The sequence below is a fragment of the Pezoporus occidentalis genome, unplaced genomic scaffold (genome assembly GCF_034315485.1).
Source record: "Pezoporus occidentalis ecotype Australia unplaced genomic scaffold, CSIRO_AGI_Poc_V1 ctg97, whole genome shotgun sequence".
Taxonomy (NCBI): domain Eukaryota; kingdom Metazoa; phylum Chordata; class Aves; order Psittaciformes; family Psittacidae; genus Pezoporus; species Pezoporus occidentalis.
The window spans coordinates 228,674-252,959 of record NW_026916336.1 but is presented as its reverse complement, the minus strand read 5'-3'; the positions used below and the strand labels follow the sequence as shown (position 1 = coordinate 252,959).

General features: G+C 42.9%; 1 long non-coding RNA gene across 4 annotated transcripts; it reads right to left on the bottom strand.

The window, feature by feature from the left end:
* Positions 1–1,354: 1,354 nt before the first annotated feature.
* LOC134157523 (uncharacterized) lies at positions 1,355–23,984 on the bottom strand. 4 transcript variants are annotated; one of them, XR_009962356.1, is made up of 5 exons: positions 20,620–23,984; positions 19,232–19,356; positions 10,881–11,012; positions 5,158–9,132; positions 1,355–4,489 (listed from the first exon to the last, which is right to left on the bottom strand). It is a non-coding gene; the product is annotated as an uncharacterized LOC134157523 (long non-coding RNA). The 4 variants fall into 4 exon arrangements; XR_009962357.1 differs by lacking the exons at positions 19,232–19,356; positions 20,620–23,984 and having other exon boundaries at positions 5,158–6,763; positions 9,019–9,132; positions 10,881–12,381; XR_009962354.1 differs by lacking the exons at positions 19,232–19,356; positions 20,620–23,984 and having other exon boundaries at positions 10,881–12,381.
* Positions 23,985–24,286: the final 302 nt, after the last annotated feature.

Sequence of the window (24,286 nt, the reverse complement as noted above, 5' to 3'; positions counted from 1 at the left end):
GCCTGGAGGCATTGCCACCAGCTCAGGCTGACTTCAGGGGCCAAGGCTGCTCCATGGGAGCTGGTCAGGTATTGCTTCTGACAGCTTTCCAATACCTTTCTGCATTGTGGGAGATAAGGCTGGAGGAAGGAGGATTTCTTTATGAGATTCCGCGGTATGAGATAATGGTATGCTACAAATACAGTGTGTTTTGGAAATACAAAACATCAGCTATTTAGACAAGATTACAGAAGTAATGAGTACAGTAACAGAAAAAAAAAAGTCATCTGTATTTCCATAAATGTATAAATTAGTGCAGTTTAAATTCAAATGAAGATCTGTTTGCTGACTGTGATTGTTCTATTATTTATGTTAAACAGAAAGGTGTCATTAACAATGTAGGAACAAGATGCACCTAAAAGAAGATTGTATTTATAGTAAGAATAACCAAAATTAATAAAATACCAGTTTACTCACAAATTAACATTACATAATGGAATGTGCTCACACAGTCTTGCAGGAATGCTGTTTTAATTCATCATATGCAGTAATACAAAATGAGTCAGCTACAGTTATCCACATAGTATTAATTGTCTACCTTGCTCTATATTGCTTGTCTACTGTGGATGCTAGAGAGGGACTCTTCATCAGGGACTGTAGTGACAGGACAAGAGGTGATGGGTTCAAGCTTAAACAGGGGAAGTTCAGGTTAGATGTAAGGAAGTTCTTTACTGTGAGGGTGGTGAGGCACTGGAACAGGTTGCCCAGAGAAGTGATAAATGCTCCATCCCTGGAGTTCAATGCCCCGTTGGACAGAGCCTTGGGCAACATGGTCTAGTGCAAGGCATCCCTGCCCATGTCAGGGGAGTTGGAACTGGATGATCTTACGGTCCTTTCCAACCCAAATCATTCTATGATTCTATGATTCTACAGCCAGTATTTTCCTGTAATTTTGTCCTGCTAGAAAGGCTCGTGTAAAAGGGCACAGCTGCCCCCCAGCAAAAAAAAAAAAGCTGTGTCATGCTATGGAATTCATGAAGAGCAATGAAAACTATGCCTGTAAAAGAAAATGGACTGCAGAACACTTCAGCAGTATCACAAAAAGCTGTATATAGAAAGGATAAAATGCTTCATACAGAAAAGGATGCAAATCCAGGTGTTTTGTGACTGACACTACACAGAGTCATCTGCTGGCAGTGACAGTGAGATGAAAATTGCTTTGCAAAATGCTCTTGAGGATGCATATGTGAATAGCGCATTCACTGTCAGGAGAAAAGGATAGACATTGAAACTGGAGATAAGGTTTAAAAGTTATGACGGAAGTCACCGATACACTGAGTGGAACTTCATGCATTTAACAGTCAGTAACAGCATATTGGTAAGATTCTCTTTATTTTTATCTTACAGCTATGACTTGAGAACAGTCTGCAGCCAAGTAAAAAAACACCACAAAGATGAAGGGAGTAATTTCCATAAGGAAGGGGGCAAGCAAGGGACCTCAATTGTAGCAAGCAGAAGTACGGAAAACTGTGTAACAATAAAGAGCACAGTAAAAGACTGCCTGGGAAGAACATGCGGCCTCTATACCAGGTCTTCTTAAGAAGTTAGAGAAATATCTGGCTGCAAAGGTTGAGCACACTTCCCATCACTTGCAGGTGCTGGAACACCACTGCTGGCTCTGAAGCTTTAATGGACGTCTCACGCTATTAATGAAATGCTACTTGAAACTTGAGACAGTGAAAAGCCAGGACAAGACAGCAACTGAGCCATTCAATCACCAGTACGTCCTGCTATGGCAATGGGAATCTGTACCAGAAAGATGGGGATATACTGAATTTCACCTGTTAAAAGAATATGGGTTTAAGTGATTTCTTCAGCTCAATGAAAAAACATGCAACTACTGCATAGCCAAATGCCATTATTAATAGAAGCAAACACCGCTCTGGAGGAAATGCTCCCATTATCATCAATGGGTCAGTCTCTCAGTAAAGATATAGGATCAGGTCTTACAGCCATAAAAAAGAAAAAAGTTACTTTAATAATGCTTTAGATACACAAAAAGCAACTCAGAGTTTTCCACCCAGGTAGTTGACAGAAGTTTTCAATTTCTGCTCTACTACTGTAATACAAAACTCCACAGTGATTCAGTGAATTAGTATTTATACTAAATAATCAAGTGTTTGGGCTCCTCATTTAGAGGAGTTAAAGACATTAGGCAGCAAGGCACTTCACTCTACTGCATGGACAAACTCTGGTGTGTTTTTGCACTGCTGAACAGATTTTGCCCACCATCTATCCTTTAGGTAATAGATCACTCATGGAAGAGGAGACCAACCTCTTCTGGATAGCAGAAATCAAGAGTGCATCTGCCAGCTTGTAGAGAAATCCTTTTGGGAAGCAGCATTTTCCCTTGCCTGAGTGGGACCCAAGCTATCTCATAGAGTCTTGCTAGGGTTAGATTAATCCTATATATAGTTCAGGAGAACACAGTATTTGTTTTGTCTTCTACTGGATGATAGATAGGGTGCTTTCTCAGCTAGCATTCTGCATCCTCCAGAGAAGGAGGAATTTCCATGAGCTGACAGCTATGCAGTTGTTGGGAGACCGAGCTGTCAAAGGGTGATTCTTTAAAAGCCAGCTTTGGCAGCATTGTTGCCATGGGACATGGTACCAAGGAGCCTGGACAGCATGCAGAGGCGCAGGACATTCCTCACATTTGTAGTCTTCCCACGTGCTTTGTTACAATATGTTGCACTAGAACAATCAAGAACAACGTTTGGATTCACTTGGCTGAGCAAACAGATCACTGGGGAGGGAGCTGCAGGACTGTTACCATTTACCTCATGTGCTCCTACCTCCTCACCTTCACCATGACTTACATCCACTTCTGCCCTTCCTTCTCTACAGGGGAAAAGGCACCTGTTGAATTGTAAAAGGAGCATGGATTGGGTACCACAGGTTCAGATGACCATGACTGAAAATTGTTATTTTTTTCCCAGGCATATTAGTACTGCCTGGAAATTTATGCTGAACTACAGTAGCTGCCATCTCTCTTACAGTAAAGAATAGAAAGACACCATTTATTTCCCTGATGGACATTGTTCCCAGAAATATGCCAGAAATGCTATGCCAGGCAGGAGAGAAAGGGGAGACAGGGCTAGGATAAGTGCTTTGTAAACTGTTCTTTTTGTGGCTGCCCTGGGAAAATTAGACAATAAGACTTTTCCTTCTATCAGTCAGCGTTTTTAATAAAGTATGCTATTTTATCAGTTTGGCAAGAAAGCATCAGCTCCAGCAGTAGAAGAGAGGATGGCTCATGCCTTTTGCACTTACACAGCTATCGTTCAGTGGGTCTCATGGATCTAAAACCAGCTGCTGTGAGGTGCTGCAGGTGCTCCCATAGGCAGCATAAAAAAGGTTGCCTAAAGGAAGGGTGGGATAAAGCCTTTGGTAAATCATAGCTGTTAAATTGGTTTGTATTGATACAAAGGGTATAATGCATGTGCTGTTTTTTTTTCTCCCCTTCAAGTCTTTTACCAAAACTATACTTTTATTCCCTAAAAAAAGCTTTGAAAATGTGGTTTGATGCAGGTGAGTATTTTCTAAACAACCCAAGCCTGTTGCAGGGTAACAGGAGTTGCTTTTTAATATTTATCCTAAGTCTCCATTCCCCTTTTTCTATGGAGCCAGCTGACCAGCTGGCAGCCCCCGCAGGTATGGCAGGCTGTCCTTGCCTTTCATTGCCTCAAAAGCCCTTGCAAGCTCAGCAGTGAGAGGCAATGACATTTGTCTGTAGCATTTCTTGCTTTCTTAGTTTGTATTTCCCATTTCTTCCAGGACCCAGCTGCCTAAGAATGAATTCCCAGCTTTTCTTATCACTTAGGCATCTGTTGCCTTGATTTGTACATGCTTCATACATTTTTGATGTTAACTTTATATAAAACTTGTTATAGTGGAATTAGCTTTTACATCCACAAGAAAGAGACTATGGAGAGACGCATATCTCTGTATGTCTATGTATGCACACGAGTCAACAACTTTGTGGTTTCCCTTGTATGCAAGCAAAGGGCAAGCAGCTCTTTTGCCAGCTTCCTTGGCAGTAAGATTAGTGCTAGAGACAAACAGATTAATACATCACAAATGAAGCTATGAAAGATTTGTGCTAGGCTTTTTTACTGAGTATCTTAATGTGGTGTCCTAAGTGTCAGAGTTAAGAAGCTATAAAACATGAAAAGATACACAGATTTACTTCAGTATTGATGTTTCCAAGGCTGGTGGCAATTCCTCACTGAACAGATGTGAAATTATCTTTTTTTCTTCAAAAGAAAAGCTGTTTGCCCCTCCACAGGGGAACAATGGGTAGGCGCTTCCACAGGAAACAGGTAGCATACAGGGAGTGACACCAGTTGGAAGGCTTGAGGAGGCAGTGGGTGATCGGTTTGTTCTATTTGAACTTGCGCCGTTCCTTAGAACTCAGCGGAAAGGTTTCTGGATGCCTGTAATGCACCAGCTGAAAACAAATGAAGACATTGAGCAGTTAAGGTGCAGTTTAGAAAGGGACAGAACTCCTACTCCCCACGATTTCACTGACAAGTAGTGCCACCGCATACAATGGGGACCAGAGGCAGCACAGAGGGCACTGCCTTCGCCAGATAAACCATCAGGAGATGAAGCACCCTTGATGCCACCTAACTGTTGATGGTGAGAGACCGCTGAGAGAAGTGAAATGGTGAGAGAAGCTTCTATGGGAATTCAATGTCTCTTTTCTGAACGTCAATAAGAAGACCAGAGCCTGTGTATCCGCTGTTAGGATCATGTACCCTTGTAGTGCAAAAGCTGTTCCTGATGTCCACTTCAAACGTCTCAAGCTGCAACTTCTGACTGATTTATCCTCAACACCTGATGAGAAGAATTTGTCTCCATTTTGTAACTGCCTTTCAAGTACCCGTAAGTTGTTATTAGCTCTTTCTTAGCCTTCTCTTTTCAAAACCAAACAAGCCTAGCTCCCTAAACCCCCTTCCATGCCATGTACTTCAGACCCCTAATCACCTTGGTCATCCTTTGCAGCCCAATGTCCAATTTCTCAATGTCTCTCTTGAGCCGGGAGCCACAGGCTGAACACAATATGCCAGGTATGGTCTCACCAGTATCCATTAGAGGAAGATAATAATTACTTACCATTTACTGGCCATGATCATCCTAGTGCAGCCCAATATATTATTTGTAGACTGTGAAACTAGTTTGTTGGTTCCTATTTCATGCGTACATATGTAGAGTTTGTACATTGGCAAATCTCTGCAGTTCTCCTTGTTGACCTTCATGGAGTTGCTGCTTCAGTTGCACTGAAGCCCAGGACTCAGGTTTCACCGGGTTGGTCTAAATTCTTCCAGAGATCAGCATGATTCAAAATGAAGATTACCACTTCAGCATATTCCAAGCACAAAGAGCAAAAAGGTAGATCAAACTGAATTACTGCTGTTAAAAACAACAGCAACCTTCTACACATAACACAAACCCTTCTATCCTTTCCCCTGATTAGCAGGAATTCTACCAAAAAGTAGCTCCTCCCATTTAGTTCTATGGGAATCACACAGCTCTATTCAGCTCCAGGAAACTATGCCTAGTTACACCAGTAAAAGATCTTGTCCACCTTTTCCTCTGCTGTCTTGAAACTGATGGGTACAACTCTTCTTTCCCCTCTCTTCTCCCCCCCCAAAATCCTGAGGACTTGTGATGAGCTGTAAATTACTATTTGTTATGTCCTGCAGCTGTTCTGCACCGATGCTCATACTTCTGTCTGATCTGTTGATATTTCAAAATCTCTGTCATTCTACATTTGATAGCAATTTATTATTTTGTGAAAATCCAACTGCTTTGGTTTTAGGAAGACAAAGAAACACTGGCAGCCACGTTACTGGAAAGGAATGAACATTGTCTTGATACATTGCTAGGAGAAGTCCATTCACATAGTGAATATGCTTGCCAATACCTTTTCTGACCACATAAATTCAGTTCTATTTGAAATGTGTTTGTGAAATCAATTGAAGAGGGTGCCTTTCACAGTATAACTGCAAAGATAAAATCAGCACTGAAAGCAGATAGCTGTCCTTGATTTCTCTGGAAGCAGTAACAGAAAAGTATATTTCATGCATTTTGGCGCTTCTGTTTCTTACCGCTATAAATATATATAGATTAACTAGCACCTCAAAATGCTCATATTCTTATTCCATTCAGGATCAGAGAAGAAACACCACAAGGTAATGAGCACAGTAAGTGGAGATGGAAGAAATTCTATTGTGCATGTAGATAAAATACAATTATTTAATGGCTATGGCCATAGCTTCAGAGGATAGATAGATCTAAAGTATAATTATCTGCTCACTTTAACAGATGCGTTAATGACAGGAATGGAATTCTGTACTTTTTTATGCCTTTCAGTTACAAGCAATATAAAACAACTTTTTTTTTTTTTTTTAACAGCAGGAGGAAAAGCATTATCTTATTTATTTTTCACAAGAGAAAGATGTCTTTTTAAAGATAACTAATGGTTTCAGTCACTTCCACCTATGGGTACTTTTCTTTCGAGATATGAAAGAGAAAAGCTTGGGGAAGCACCTGGGAAATAGCAGTATCTGAAGTATTGTAAGTAGGGCACACCACACCATGAGTCATTTCTCACAATCTCTCCAGAAACAGTGAAGGTGACAAGACAGTGTCATGTGGGAAGTGTTTTGTTACAAACAGGAGAACTGCTCTGTGTATAAAACAAGAGTATAATCCAACACTGAAAACCAAAGGGCATATATCAGTAACTGTCATATTTTAACAGCTGTCTGAAGTACCAGATGACTTTTGCTGCATATATTGTCATCTCCTGATAAGAAAGGGAGATATCAACATACAAAAGTAATGAAGCAGTGACACCATGATTTAAAAATACTTTAATAGCGCAACATGGAATTCAAGATCTACCCAACCAACAGAAAATGCATCATTTTCCTTTCTTAAATTTGGCAGGTATGAATGTAAAACTTGCCTTTTTTATCTCTACTATCTTATCCACACATAAGGCTTGCCTTCCAGTACAGGCTGTTTTAACAGGATTAGTTATTGAAGTCAACAGGAAATAAATCACTGTTTCTAAGATTATTTTTTCTTTTTGGTCTTAGTACATCAAGTTAAAACTTTCTTAAACAAAAAAAACGAAATCAAGATACAACTAGTCAATAACCATATTAACCCATGTTAGGCATTTCTTCCCCTGTAAATCAGAAAAAAACACTTTTAAAATATAAAACACATTAGACAATATTATTTTTAGATTAATACTTTTTAGACATTAGTCAGGTACTGCTTTCGTTTTAGTTTACAGGCTATCACTTAACTTTGCCCCACTTAATGTATAACTGAAGGCCAATTCCACCCTGTCACTGCTGTGAGCACAGAGTCATTCTAGTGAAATCACTCCATGCCAAAACATGAGCAAAACAAAAACCAACCCTTTGTGCATTTATATTTCTTCCCATTTTGTGTACAAATAATTTTGTCAGAACTGGGTACATCTAAAAATTTTTACAATTGACTATTGATTATTTTATACTGTGTAGTGCCCAGTGCCCCTGGGGATCTATATGATGGAATTTCCTACATGCATCTGCTGAATATTACCATTTGGCTAATTAGCCATTCCTTAACAGAAGGGAAATCATTATTCCAACCTTTTTTTTTTTTTTCCAATTCACAAAACCATACAGACATGTCTATGCTGCATGGGCACATCGATCCCCATTACGTGCACAATGTGAGATTAATTAGTTGTATAAAAACCTGTTTCTGCCTAATGATGCTTTTGCATATTGCAAATTGCAGCAAGTCTGGTTTTTTATAGCTTTGCATAGGTAATTTTACCTCCTCTTTCTCTCTTCTTAACCTTTTCCCCCAAGATACCACTTAACTTTTTTTTTCTAATTAAATTGCTACACTTTGTGTCTACATATAAGTTTTATCATTTTGCCTCCGTTTCAAAATCATGACCTGCACTAGCTGTATGCCTCTGAAACAATGAAACTGCCAACAACAGGGCAAAAATGTGGCATTTAGCCCACGAAATTTGGAAGCTGCCCCCAAAAGAGATCATATTGATTATGGACATCTGTGTCTTCAAAGTGAAATGCAAAATCCACTTCTCTGCTCAGTAACGCCACATTTATAGACAAACATGCATCATATAAAACAAACATTGCCTTGCTCCCATTGAGTAGAGGAAGAAGAAGGATCCTTCTGTGCCCATTTTATTTTTGGGAAGCAACTGGACTGTACAGCAGAGAGACGCTCTATATAAAGATCTAGAAATGTGGAGATTTTCCAAGACTCTGAGCACACTGTGCACTGCCAGTGTGGTAAATGAGGCAGTTTCTACTATTAATGCCTTGCAATTCTAGCCACATATTCAACTGAGCCCCCACCTGAAATCTGCCGATGAAAGCAGCTTTAGCTTGCACACAGCAGTGACAGGGAATGAAGATACACATCAGGCTGATGAGCACTAAGAAGTAAATTGTTTGCCCAGATGGAAATCAATAGCTCTCTTCACTCTCTTCATTCTTTGGCAAGACTGGGAGCTTTGAATGGCAATTAAAGCTTACCCAGCTGCCAAGTGTCCTAATTACACACACAAGAAATGACACATTTCTCCTTCTACCTGAAACATCCCTTGTGTCACATTCATTAAGCTCATTACAGTCAGGCCTCCTGCTGTTGCTGGAACTCAGGTATTTTTCTTAACACACCACCCCGAACACTTGCTGGCACCTGGCTCCACCAGTGAGTGATCCTCCCAATGCCTCATGGATGCTCCACAATGGCCACCAGCCCCGGTGCCACACAGGGATTTTCACAAGACACTTCCAGGTAGCATCTCCCCTCTCCCTCTTCCACCTCCCACTGAATTTTTCTGCCCACCCTGCCCTGCACATGGCATTTTCCATTAATTATTGCCTCCTGCTACTGGTTCTTCAGCCACTTGTTTCTTTTACTCACAATAAACTTCCCCACATCCTCTCCAGCCATGGGAAATGAAACCCTATCTTCAATGTATTTTGTCAATACAGTGTTCATCCATCCATCCTTTGTGAACTGAAGCAGGCCTGGGTTCTAAGAGGAAAGAACAGATTTTACTTCCCTTGTAAGGGACAATATAGCAAAAATTTATCAGAAAGCTTCCTAATCTCTTTAATGTTACTGGCACATTTTTGGTGCAGCATAAAGAAAAGTAACTAATGGACAGCAGACCTTGAGCAGTGCAAACAGTTTCCAGGAACAACTCCTAATTGTCCTTGACCAAAATATGTGTTTTTTTCAGAAGCCTTTAATAATTCAGGTCTGAATATAATGCAATTAGTGAAGCCGTGCAAAGTATAGTGAAGAAAAAAGCCACTAAAAGCTCAGGCCTCTTATTTTATCATCATGATTATCACTTTATTATGAATTAAATTGGGAAAACCCATTAAGAACCCGTGGATCCAAGAGCAAGGCCTCCAAAAGACATAGGTAAAATAGCATCCCACTTAGCCTGAAAGCTCAAGACCACAATGCCCAAATATTGTGCTGTATAAATCACCTTCTGCTTGCACAAAATAGTTAGATTATCTTAATCAAGCCACAAGATAAGCTGAACAGCCTCCATCTATATTCACCAATGAACAAATAGGCTAAGGGAGAAAAGAAAGGGTAAGACAGAATCCATCATTCCACTTGAGTCATCCATAACCTTCCAATTTACACATGAACTTCTAAGGAGGAGGAAGGTTAAAAAGAATACTATGAAAATTGAAGAGTATTAACTTGTGTTATGCTCTTTTTTTCCCCCTGTCTCTTTAATAGCACTTGGATTCTCATTTATCCTCAGCCCCTGCTGCACTGCTCTGGAAGGGCAGAGAGGCCTTAAAGGCAGGTATAAATGAATTTACAGGGCCAGAGAAACAGAAGGGCACCTTAGAGCTGCTGAAAATGATCACTGTCATCAAAGAAAGAGAAGTTATTGAACAGCTGGTACTACTGTTGATGCAAGAAATAGTTAAACATTTCTCTTCATCTAGATGCAGTATAGTTCGCCAACAAATGACATATATGTTCTTCTTTTGATACAAATAATTCATATGCACATAGACTACCACAAATAAAGCCTGATGTGAATCTTCCTTAAAGGTGAAAAAGACCATCTGTCCTTCATCAACCAGGCACAAAAGGGATGCCTTGCTATCTTATAAAAGCTGCCAGTCAATTCTAGGTGTGGGATCATCTATCACAATAGGCAATGCGCCATCTCCCACACTGGTGAAGCGCTCTGTAATTTGCTGCGCTGTGAACATGGTTTGTAATTATATTTGATTGGGCCACGGCACATAAATTACACAGTTTTTACATTTAGCTGCTACCACAGATTCTTGCCTAGCATTACCTCCTAGGAGCTTTTAGTAGGGATAAAGAGGGGGGAAAAAGAGATATAGTCTGATCTTTTAAAGAGACTATTTTTAAAAAAGAGGTTTAGGGGGAAAAACTAACAATATCTATGTGGGGGTATTATTATTATTATTATTACTACTACTACTACTACTGCTACCACTATCACTTTGTTGTCAGTTCAGCTGGGCAACATCCCAATAGGACTAGCAAGAGAAGAAAAACTACACCATTGAACATTTTTTTCTGGCAGCATATCTCTAGGTATGTTAGAATAATACCAGTTTTCTTCTCCTGTTTGCAATGATTTGTAAGCACAGCTGTCAGGCAATATTCTGGTCTGGAAACCAGATCCATAGAAACAGTAGCTTATAACCTGCTATGTACATGTTGGGTGCGATACTTGGTCATACTTGCTGTCTATTGTGACAGATACTCACCAGGACACAAAGCAAAAAGCCCCCTCCTGCAGAGACCTCGAGGATGGAATTTGAGGAGACAGATCCTAATCATAGCACAGGAGTACATACCCTGTGATTCCCCGGGGTTTACTGTCATTGAGGAACCGGCGGCTGAAATGGCAACACAGCAAGACCATCCTCAAACACTGATCCCAGGGAAAAGCTGAATGATGGAAGATTTGCAACTATTTAATCCATTTTGGCCTGGAAAGAATTTTAGAAGAATGAGAAGCTTGAATCAAAACTTGAGTAAGCCTAAGGCTATCCTGACATGTTTGTGAACTAAATTCCCTCGCGACACTTCTCTATTATTTCAGTTCTTGGATCATCATTCTTTGCATGCTGGGACCGACAATGCCTTTTATTGTAGCCTGCCCTATTTTCCTCCTGCACACAAAGGGAAAGGTCCCTTGGTGAATGCCAGGGGCAAATACTACTTTCTCAAAACGTTACATGGGAGAGCTATGCTTTGGCTTTTGTTGGCATACTGTAATCTTCAGCCACACTGAGAGTAGGCTGAGTCATTCATAAATATGGCCTTTGGACTTTAAAGGTCAGCTGTGAAAAAAAAAAAAGTTAACACAGAACCATCCTGGCAAATCCAAACATATCACAAATAACCCACCATGGTAAACACTCCACCCATAACTACATAATTGCAGACTGCTACTCCACAGGCTACAACGAGCAGCACCAAAACAGGAAAAGGTGGTGGAGATAAGGTGGTCTTGGAAAGGTTTAGGAAAATCTGTGATGTTTTTCACATACCATAGCTCAGTGAAAGAGTTTTCAGAAATGCCTGACAAATGATTGGAAGAATAGGTGGACTTCTGCAACAGGAGGTAAGCTTAGGAAAGAAGCAGCAACATGCAAAGGATCAGCTTGTGAATGAGAAGCCTTGCAGTGAAACCACAAGAGCCAGCTGTGAATAAGAGAATAACATTTGAGACATAGAAAAGAAACACAAACTATTTTCCAAAGATAATGAAGAATTCAAAGTCTTTCTGGGGCTTAAGGGTATTTAAATGTAAATGAGCTTCCCATACCCAACCCAAAATCCAGAGCTACTTAGAAACTGTTGTGCTATTTTCTGTTGAGTAATCATAACTTTTAAGAACCCAGTGCAGTCTAACACAGAGCTGTGAGTATGGTGTCTGGGTGTGTAGGGGATTGTCTCCCATTAAAGAGTGTGGATGTCTACTCTAAATGATATAGCACCTTCACAGCTGGGTTTTGTGTGCATCTTAGTTGAGAACAGCTCCCTTGTACATGTACCTGAACTCCAGCATTCACTGTGAACTTGTTATTTTTATGAAAGTAAAATTAGAAAAAGTTAGAAATACATAGAAAGAGTGTCATGGGGTTGTGCTGAATGAGAGCCATAACAGATTTTAAACTTTATGACTGGAGTTGGAGCTGATGAAAGGCTAAAGGCTGACAGGCAGAAACCAAAGTCCACTCAGCTGACACACGCAGTAGTGGAGAGAAATTGTCTCCAGCCTTTCGAGTGAGAGCAGGAAGGCAATGCTGAGCTGTGCAGAGCACTCATGTGCAACGAATGGATCCTCATGTTCCTCCTAACTCCCTTCCTCCTGCTTTGCCCATGTCAGCAGCCTCCCCACCTCTTCCTCCAATCAAGCACTCAAAGCTGGATAACTTTCAGTTCCTTCATTTCCTTATCCCTTTGTCCTCCCAGAATACATCTAGGCTCCAATATTTCTTTCTCTACAACTCTAAGAAGTCTAGGCTGACCTGGTCATGGATGGTGTCCCTTCTGTCACTCTGGCACACAGCCACCCCACCTCACTGGCTTAAAATGTTGCTTTGAAGTTGACCAATTCTGGGATCCCTCAAAACCGTAGCTCCTTATGCTCCTTCATCAGATTTGGGTTTCTTGCAGCAAGCCAGTGGGAACCATCCTAGGTCTCTCTGGCCTAGGTATAAACATTTTTACCATCTGCAGATCTACTCTATTCTCCTCCTTTGAAAACCCAGCCCTGGTCTCATCAGACTCTAATACCATCTCTAACATACACATCCCTGGTGCTCCTTTCAGGCTCAGCCAGACCGATTTTTTTATACCTTTCCTATGCACCACCTCTCCATAAGGAAATGTTTTGCTAATTCCGCTCAGTTTACCACATCTTGTCTTTTAAATCCCTCACCAAACTCATTCTCGCCAGCCTGCTTACAATGCAAACAAAGTAATGCCCTGTTGTTTGCTTTAGCTTCTCAAGAAATTATGTCACACTGCAAGGGATCTTAACCCATCTCCTGGGCACATGCAGGCAGGGCTGCCAGAGGAGATGGCTGGGGCAACAGGACAGGTTCCTGCACATATGGAAAGGCTGAGGAGGAGCTAAACACCTTCCCCCATCTGCCCTGCTCAGATGATGGCCACCACGGTCCCCAGCCAGAGACAGTGCCCAGACCCCAGAGCTGCTGCCTGTGGTCTGGCCCCTGCTCTCCATCCCCTCTTCTGCCAGAAACACTCAGCTGTTAGCCTTGATTAAATTTGGATTATCAAGCAATCTGTCCAGGAAGCTTGTGCCATCTCCAATAAGAGAATTTCCCTTAAAGCAGATTTCTGGGCACCGCCAGTTTACCAAAGGGAAGGCCATTTCTTTTTCCAAGTGGTATGAAAATGAGTGGATTTAGCAATATTTGTTTCTGGCATTTGATAAATATTTACTTGCACCAATTAGGAATGATACTATTCCTATGCCCAGTTAACTCTGCAGAGCGTGATTAGCATATGTATCATTTTAGCTGACTGATTCTTGGACCAATATAAAGAGCCAAAGCTCAAAGCCTTCACGTGAACATACGAAGATGGAAATTAAAACAAGAAATTATACACATTTTAAAATATTTGGGCTACTGAATTTCTCTTGCAGATATCTAAATACCAAAATGCCTCACACCATACTGCTAACCTGTTTCTACACCCAAAAATGCACCAGAGCTATTGTCATGATTTCCACATTTGAGAGCTTGTTAAAGTTTGCCCTTGTAACTTCTGCAGATTATAAAAAGGCCTATCCCTAGTGAAATATGTATTCCATTTGTATTTAAAGTTGTTTTTGGAAACTAGACCTGGACTTATTGTATACAGAAGAGTGCAAAGGCTTATGGCTGACGTTTTCCTAAGCTTCAAATTGTATTCCAATGAGCTAAGATCTTACTTTAACTTGCTTATAAGGATTTCTTTGCGATGTGGCTGTAGTGTGTTATTCTATTTGGAGTTAATGTCTTGCAAAACAAGGTATCATCAAAGACAGCAATTACACAGCCTGTTTCCTCCTCTGGTACCAGAGCAGCAGTGAGGAGCTGTGCTGGTGATGCCTGAGTGTGTTTATGAGATAAATTGTCATCAGGAGAGAAAATGGGGGAAGAAATAGCAGCAGAAGAAGATGAGTGAGGCAGTGCAGGAAGAGTGCTCAGCATCCATCCACATAAGCCACACCATCGGGTAGCTCTGGCTGGAATACTGCAAGACATGTATGGCCTCAGTAATGAGGAATAAGATGAGCATCCCCACCAGGCAATAAATGAGCTGAAAATGAATAACAAGCACTGGATACATGCTGTAAAGCTAAGCAGAGATGTATTGATACTATTAGACATCCAGTCTAGGCAAGCTGATTCAGACTAGAAACTCTTCTGGAAGCACAGATCTTTGTATTTTAATGCACCAAAGGAAAACTCTGATCTAGGCAATCACCTAAGAGCATATGCTGGCATCTTCAAGCAATATTTCAAAGTTGCAAAGCAAGGGTGGTAGCCCAAGGACATGTCATTCCCCACAGAGGAAAACTGAGCTTAGGGAGAGCAGATCACCTTTCTGCCTTGAGCCTACACAGCCTGGTGCTGAACCAAGGGGAATTTTCCTAGGAAAGAACTGAGCAGGAAGGTGAGGTTAAAATAACCAGCAGAAGCAAAACTGCTGGGACAGGATTGGTATGTTTCAGATGCCATCAGGAGAAGCAGGTTAGGGCTGGGTACCTTCTCAAGCATTAATATCCCTGCAAGAATCTGACCTGAAACACAGGGTTCAGCACTGCTCTAATGCGTTTTCTGTGTGTCTGGGTCTAGGCAAGAAAGAAGTCAAATCCACTTCTGCAACACAGCAAGGGTCTTCAGCTGGGACAGCTTTCCCACCCCTCCTGCCCAGTGCCCAGGCAGTCACCTCGCAGCTCAGCACACGCAGGTACAAGATGGAACTTGTTTTTTAAAGTCAGGTGTCAAAAGGACACCTTTTATTTTTTCCTCCCAAAATGGAAAACTCCGTGTGTTAGAATCAAATAATTGAAAAGTTACTAAAACAAGAGAGTAACAGTTAATCCTGCCCAAAGGGTAGATATAAATTCTCCCTGGAAAGGCTACTGCATGTGGGATTATATACAGTGGTTAACCAAATATTCAAGGGACATTAGTAATTACCATAACATCCCACCACTTACTCTGTCAAATGCACAATTTATGCAACAAGCCCACAACTTCAGAAGGATTTTGTTTACTTTAAAAATAGTTGGAAATACATTTCCAACCCACAGTTTTTTTTTTTCCCCAATACCTTCCTGTACCCACCTCAAAAAAATGCCTGAAAGGCTTCTAGGTGTTTTGTGCAAACACCTTCTTTTACAGTGATTTTTCCCTTCAGCTGTTCATTTCCAACACACGGTATGCCAGAGCACACAGCTCCCTCATTTCCCTGCTCTCCTCGCAGAGGTGCTGGACACCAGCATGAGATGGCTGCTCCCAGTGCCCATTCCCAGCTCCAGAGCCCTCCTGATGCCCTATCAGCTTTCACACTTAGGATGGAAGAGCATCATAGAGAAGGCTGCTGCACAGAGATCAACCTTTATGCTGCAGTTTCTAAACATTTAAGTTTTATTAAAAGCACACTTCTGGAAGCAGAAATACCTCTGGGAGTTATAGATGGGTGTCAGAGGCAACCAGCTCCCATCACTCTGCTACACCAGCACCATCACTCTAAGCACCAGAGGTGTGCTGGGATATGGGAGAGAGTTCAGGCTTCTCTTAGCTGCTTTGCAGTTTCCACTGGGAGCCTGTAGCTGTCAGTGGGAAACCTCCCAGCCCTCATCATTCCAGGCTGCACAGTCAGGAAACTAAAATTAAGAGCAGCCTGGCTTCAGTCACTGTGCTCCTTCATCTCCTGGCCCTAATGCTGCACTGAGCCACAGCTTCTGCAGTGCTTTGTCAGCCAGGCAAGTGGCCTGCCTAGACTTGTTGTAACCTGTAGCCCCATCATAGAACGGTTTGGGTTGGAAAAGACCTTAAAGATCATCTCAGTAACATGTCAAACCATTAATTGAACGGTTTGGTCATTAAATCAGGTACGTATTTTGGTAACTTTCTTCTTTCTTACCTACACTCTGGGAGTACCAAATGCTTTTACGGACAAGGGATCAGGATGAACCCCTAATAATGCCATGCTTTTATAGCAGAACTTCAGTTTATGATGGGATTTATTTAAGACTGTGGAACATTTATAGTTAAATGGAATTGAGCAAGAGGATAAAAATAAACTTTGTAAGTTCAGCTTATGCTATTAACTGACTCAGTACTGGTAACCAAGAAAAAAGTAGTGTTTGGTAATAAAATTTTCCCTCATCAGTATAGCTTAATAAACACACTGAGCTGAACTTGACTGGTCTGAGCTCATGCTCACTGCCTTCACCTGGACTTTGAATGCGGCTCACAATCCCTGCCTTTCCCCGGTGCAGGCACGGAGCTAGCTTCTCTTTGAAGCATGGATCACTGGCGGGAATGGACCTTGGCAGCACAGAAGGCAGCTACTATGCCCATCCCCTGTCTGGTCCCTGGGCATGGTGGCACCTGCAGAGCTCTCCTGGGCACCCCAGTTCCACCTCTCTTCCCACTTAGTTCCCTTCTGGCCTCGCTGGCTTTGCAGCTGAGCCATTACTAAGCCTTACAAGGTTATTCTAAAAACCCAGTCTCACAGAGATGTGGGAACTGAAAACCCCACTTTACTCATATTTGTCTTCCCTTGGCTGTGTGCATGCCAAAGGGCTATCATCTTCCTTCCCAGCTGAAATAGAAATTCAGTAATGCATACTTGGGGAGTTCTGTCACTGCAGCAATCATTTAGTAGTGACAAATAAGCCAGGGTAGAAAACAAACAGATGGAAAATGGTCATCCCCATCCATGGACACCTGCTCTGGGATGCAGTTTGTAATGATCTATATACAATTCAGAGACAAAATTACCACATGTTGGAGAGTATCTGTTCAGATCTGGGAATGAGTTACAGGAAAGACATAATGGGTACCAAAAATGGCATCAAATCAACAATCTAAAAAGTACCTAGTTGTAGTTTTTAAAATAACAGATTATCTCATTCATAAAAAAGCTCTTGAGTTGAGAAACAAAATAAGGGTAAAAATATCCCTTAAAGAAGACTAATACGAGCCCCAGCACTCTTCACCCCCAGGGATGAGTCACTGACACCACAAGCTTCCAGGGCTTATTCAAATGTGGGTTATGGAACCTGAATTTGTTCAAAAGAAGCATCCCTCTGAATAGGAGTAAGGTGGAGTCTTCCTTGCATTTAATTTCCAGGCTCAGAACTTAATGCATTTAAACAGAAGCTTAGAATTGAAAAGATTTTTAAGGCTTCTGAAGCCCATATTAATTTGAAAACCTGCATGCTCAATACTTCCAAAAGGCAAGGCCAATCTGATTGTATGCCTAAACAAGATTTTAGGAGCATAATAATATTGGCAAGCATTCCAGTCTTAGTGTGGTTTACAGTAAAAAGAGAACTACCTTTGCAAGGAGATCTTGCATCTGTTCCCTCATCAAAATTAGCCTTATTATTTCTTTTTTATCCCAAGAAAGAGCAAAATGATGTAAAGAAAACATGCCTCTGTTCAGCAGCACCTTCCCAGCAAAAGTTTCCAGTCTCCACATCATTCTGCCAGGATGCATTTTGATTCCTGCATCTCAAAATGCAGATAGCCAAAGCACTCTTATGTAGGAATGATGCAGCCTCATGCTATGATGTCACTACCTGGTAAAATTTCAGCTGTTTCAGTACATAAGTAGTTTTATGACTGGGATTGCTGATCTTTATTTGTAGGAAGGCCAGATTTAGGTTTCCATAAACTGAATAGAAAGGATTCTTTCCCTACTCTACCCCTCTCCTCTTGAGTTTAAGGGGAAGCAGAATAGGTGCTAAATATACGTTCATTCATAACTTTATCTTTCTGAGTGGACATAAGTATGTTAAAACAGCTCACTAGCTTTCCCCCTCAGAATAGAAAAAGCCTAAGTAGATGACAAAATGTAACAATTAACTTACAACTTTTGAACAAATGGAACAGATATTATTGCAGTTTTGGACTTTGAATGGAATCCTTGATTTCCGACAACGTGTTTGAAACAATTTAATAATGGGAAGGAAACAAAAGCAGATGTAAACACGGAAAGAAAATTGAAAGCAAGTGTCCTGAATTTTGGTGGCAATTACATAAAACAAGTGTCACACAATACATATAAAAGCCTTACTGCAGGCTTTAACATCAGTTATAAACCATCATTCCAAAAATAACTTTCCTGACAAAAAAAAAAACCAACATATCCACAGGAGGAACAGAAGACTGTTATATAAAGGGAATCACAGTCAAAAAAGAAGGTCCAAGAACAGTGCTCTATTCACAAACCCTGAATTACTTCACCTCTTTCATGGAAAAATACAGGGCAAGTATAAGGCTTTCTTGCTTCATGTGGTTACAACTATAAATACATCTTCTGCTGACCTGCCGGTATTTACTGATGCCAGGCAGATGAAAGCTGAATTCTTGCCAGCCTTTTGCTCCTGTTTTTGATAACTGGTACATGTCCATGGCCCTTAGCCACAGCATGGTTCAAAAATTACTCTGGGACTCTTACCAATGATGGTGGCTATTTTTATAATCCACTTGTCTAGATCTGTGGGATTTTCCCCATTAGATAATTGCTATTTTAAGATTAACTGGTCAGCCAACACAAAGATGTTGAGATGAGATCCAAACTTTGCACTGTTTGCATCACCACCTTGAGTCAGTAATCGGTAATGCTGTAAAACAACTCATTTTAGCCTCCTGAGGCAAAATTAGCCAAACCACCACCATGAACAGACCTGGCCCAAATTGAAAAACCATTCATTGTGTTCCAGATGCTGCCCACTGCTATTTGGCAGGGAAAGCTAGTTAATCCTGTATCAAGATGCAGGCAACACTGCTTCTAACTCACTGTATCAACCACAGGGTCATTGGGAGCTTGGAAGCATACCAAGACTTACCTTTGCTTGCAAAGAGTGCCACAACAGACGGACATCCCTGCTGCTGCTGGCCATGACTCCAGCTTTGAGCAATGCAGATTGTGAAAGAGTTCGGCTGGATGTGAAATAGATTGTTATTTTTCTTCCTGCACAGAAAGGAATGGATTCAGCATGTGCCAGATTTGCCACTTTAGGGTTTTTTTTTGACAGCTTGCAGCCCATTGTTTATCAAATGGCACACTGAACCTTCTGGGTCGTGTTTTCTTTGACTTAAATACTTCTCTTAAACCAACACACTGTGTACAATGGCAAACAAAAAAATGCATTTTAAGAAGTGGGACTTCTATGGAAATAAATTTTACCACTTCCCGCACATATTACATGCTAATTTGCCTAATGAAATTAAACACTCGCATGTAATTCTGCTGCTCTGTACTCCAGATGAACTCAGAGCCTCCTTTCAGTGTGACAGCTGATTACAAACATGTTGCAATCACCTCACCTTCTTACCTTGTTTTTTGAGAGAGATGTTATATTCCTTTGTCCATTTGCCTTCTGACCTTTTCTGTTTCCTCCAGCTGGAGCAAAACTGTTCCTAAAAATTCCTGTGTCACCCTCCCCACTGGGGGGGTTTGGGGCAAGCAGATGTGGCTGAGGCAGAAGAGCAGTGTCCCTGCCCACCCCTGGGTGATCCTCTACCACATATGTTCTGTGCCATCACCGAGCAGGGTTCCTGCCAGCAGCTCACCGGACACAAGAAGGTTTTGGCTGGACCCCAGCACACTGCAGGATGGCAACTCCTACAATTTGTTAATAGCTTGAATACTTTGGAGAATTATTATCACTGCTTCAATCAATCCTCCCTGCTGCACCGCTGCTGTGGCTATCAGAACCCATCTCATCAGTCCTCTCTGGCAAAGCCAGTTTAGTTTTTGCCCTTGAACAAGGGAAGCAAACAAGAACTCCATGTGCAGGCTGTAGAGGTGTCAGGAGAGCTGTGCAAGAGCCTGGCAAGGGCAGGCAGCTACACAACACCCTATCAGAACCACCACACTGCTGCCTTCTGTGCATCCCTCTCATCCCCCTCCACTCAAACCCATCTGCAAAGAGAAACAAATCAACCCCTAAAATCCCTCTGTGTGAACTCTCAGACTATCCCAGGGGTTTTCAGATAGCTGCAGCCTTCCCAGGCTAACAGCTTTGCTGTAAAGGATTAATGCACCAAAGGGTTCAAATATTAATGAACATCACAGAATGAGGCCAGGAGACACGCAGAGGCTGCTAGGGCTGTTACACTCATTTAGCATTTTTAAACAGCACCATCTCCTCCTAAAGACAACATTCAGGTTAAAAAAACCCAAACAACAACAAACCACCCCCAAACAAAACCAATATTCTTTGGAACTTACAATTTTCTGTAGAGACCATTTCTTCAGGCAGCCAGGTGATCTGTACTTGCAGAAGGTCTGCAGTGCTTCTGCATTGTTGGTTATTTTAAGCACACTTCAGTTGTAAATAAGACCTCTGGTGACTAAAATGGCGTGGGATCAATGTGTAAAGCTCTTTCAGGCTGTTTTTGAGAACATCTGAGAAAGACTGTTTCACTTTTTCCTCTGCACAGTCAAGTTTCCTCTGCTTCTGTGTACAGCAACAGAGCAGAGAAAACACCGGGAAGATGCTGGAAAATATGATAGTAAAACTGCAAACACTGACAGGTGGACTCAGAGGAGGCAAACTGCTCCATATTCTGTTTTTAATGGACTAGAGTTGATATTGAAGTGCTGCCTTCCCCTCCCATCTAAGAAGGAGCCTATTTATAGAGCCAGGAGGAAAGGATGAGGGGCAGAAGCAAAGAATGTGGTTGGCATTTCACTTGAGTTCCTCCAAGCTCTGTGGATTCACTCCAGTCACCCCTGCCTGCCTGCCTCCCAAACCCTCCCAGCCCCAGGAAGCACAGGGACCCCTCCCGCAAGCAGGGAAAAGCTGGCTCAGCCACAGGATTCACGTGGGTTCATCCCCAGGAGCAGCTCAAATGCTCTTTCCAGATGTGACCTTTCTGGGCTGCAGCTGGCCACTGAGCTGTCCATTTCAGCTGGGCACAGCACCCAAACCACAGCTTGGAGGCCAGCCAGAGAGGATGGCTTGGGCAGCACTAGGAAGGGTGTCAGTAGCACCTCCCCAGCACTAACCCGTCTTTGGGGAAGACACTGTGTTTATGGGGACCAAGCCAGGCTGTACCCACAACCCTGCTGAGCTCACCATGCTGCTGGTGGCTGTGCAGGGCCAGAGGCAAAAAGAGTATCCCAGTTTCTTGGTAGGAACATTTGAGGGCAATTTGAGAGAAACGTATCCCATTTGGAAAACTCTGTGTCACAGGGATGTTGTGATCCAGGGAGGGAAGATGGGAGGCGGAGGTGCAGCATTACACAGGCAGGAGGAAAAGGCTTGGTAGTGCTTTAAGCTCCACAAGATCTGAGCTGCTGCATGTAACTGAATGGCATCTGCCAAGGATTCAGGTAATTTTTCCCTAGCGATGCTTTCAAAAGACTATTTTTCCTTTAAACCAGGGGTTGTTCCTCACAGCCTCTCCAAGCACTGCGTTACCATCTCCCATCACGTCCCTCGGAGCAGCGTGATGGATTGGCAGCAAACCCCACAACAGCAGGCCAGCCCCAAGGCAGCACTGACCCCAGGCAGCACCCCTGGTCCTCTCCCCTCGCCATCTCTGCTGCCTCTGCTCCCATTGTGAACGCAAACCCTCCCTCCAAAACACGAACATCCTCACCGTTTCCTCTGCATCACAAACAGGCTGTAAAGCTGCCAGCAAGGGAAAAGGAAAGGACATCCCTTTGGATCTCCTGCCCCATCCCCTCTTCTCTGGCAGCCAAAAGCAGAGCAGAGTCCATCCCTCACCTCCAGTGGCAAAGGTGCAGCAAGAGCTGACCCAGGGATGCTGGGAGGCATTGGGAATGTATCCGGCCACATCTCCATGCCCAGGCTGCACAGCCAACCTAACCAGGTGGAGTGTGGAGGAACAAGAGCTGTTCAGTGGTTTTAAGAGGGGAAATTATTTTCCTGCCAGACCATCCCAGGCTTCCAGCACTCACCGCACCGTCTGACCATGGGCTACGTTTAAAACATGCTCTCTGGCTCTTTCTCACCAGGGAGAGGATATGAATAACAAGCTGGTACAGCCTTCTTATAATGCCACATTTTTCTAGTTAGCAAAATCTCTGGCAAAAACATGAAGATAAAGGTGGATTTCAGTGCTCGAGCACACTAGATGCAGGTTGGATGATGCTTGACAGCTGAACATCTCTTCCTCTACCAGCGCCCTGGCCTGTGGAGCACCTCCACCTTGGGGAGGTGGAAAGGCAGGGTGACTCAGGGAAGGCATCCATCCAGTTTCCAATAGCCCTTTGACCAAACCAAACTCTTGGAAGCACTGGTGGAACCATAAGCAAGTTGTGGGCAGCGGAATTAATGAGACCTTGTTTCCTATGAATTTGTATCTTGCGGTTGGACTTTCCAGTGCCTGAAGACCATATGAGCACCAAGGAGGCACTTTCTGCGGTCGGGGTGTTCAAAGCCTCTCCCTCTTCCTCCCCATCATGGATTCTTCCTCTGGCTTCTAACTGGAGCTGTGCTCAGGCCACCAGCTCTCCTAGGGCATCAGCGGGCTATCCTTCCTCCCCTCAGCTAGTCGCCTTCCTGGGCTCTGCCTCCAGTTTAATGTCTTGGAAACAAATACCTTCTTTTCATGGTTGGCTGGAATTGATCCAATGGACTCAGAAACACAGGGCAAACTAGCAGGCAAAAGTGACTAAAGAAAATGCATTTACTAAGAAAGCCAGCATAACAACGTTACAAAAACATTGTACTGTAAAGCAGGAGCCGCCCACAGTCTTGAGTCCAGCAGCCACAAATGAAAACTTCCTTAGGGCCAGGAGGCACTGGGAATGGGCATGGACCACACCTTCAAGGGCTGAGGACAGGGAGGAGGAAGGGAGCTGTGACAGGGGCTCCCGGTTACCTACCTGGCCATCAGCACCATTACCTTCCTGGGCTCCACAGCACCCCTGGAAAACCCAGCAGTGCAGCCCCTGCTCTCCCTCCTCCTGCTGTGGGTGAGGGCCAGTGACTGCCTTGCCGCACTCACTGCAGCAACAGAGGGAGAGTGGGGAAAAGCCAGTAAACTCCTCTGCTTGGTAAGCACAGCTGGGCAGGAACACACTGAGTTTCCCACGTTGAAAGGGGATCTATTTTGCATATATATTTACCCTCAGTGACACTAATTATGCAGCAGTAGCAAGGAAAAACCTTTGTGACAAACACCACTTCACATGTGCCTTTCACAAGAGCAGGAAGAATAGATGTTTCTCCAAGAAGATATACAGTGGGACAAATGAAAAAAATCAAAAGCAAAAATGAAAGGCTGCCTATCTAGATTTACAGTGTTGGAGGTATCATATGCCCTAAAGCTATATATATTTTTAGGAAAGACCAAAAATAAAGGCAAGCAAGGCTCTAGTGAGCACAGGGCTCGCTACCGCAGGCAGTGGCAGAACTGCAGCAGCCACGGTGCAGCTTGGAGCACACCTTCACAATGCCCCTTGTAGGAAACCAGTTGTCCCTTCTGCCGTTAGTGGCTGAAATAGAGCTGAAGGACAAGAAAGACACAGGTTTCCCATGTGCAGACAAGGCCCGAGATGGCACTGAAGACAGCCACCAGCCTGCTGGGCTGAGGGAAGGGGGCTTGGACATCCCAGAGCAAAGGAAAACTCCTTGGACCCTCCAGGAGCAGCCCCCCGGCACCTCTGGGGTGGTTATCCAGAAGGCAGAGCCGGGCTGCTCACAGCAGCGTGCACAGGAGAGATGCTGGGCATAAACAGGAGTGAGAAGGGTTCAGACTGGGATCTGCATTCCAGCCTGAATTACCCAATGACCTTGTCTTTTCCCCAGGCCTTGGCTTCCAATGTGTAAAATGCAAAGGCACATAGAGACAGTGTTTCCTGGTGACAGCAGTTTCATAAGAACATATGCACCAAGACTGTACGGCACCAGAGACCACAGAGG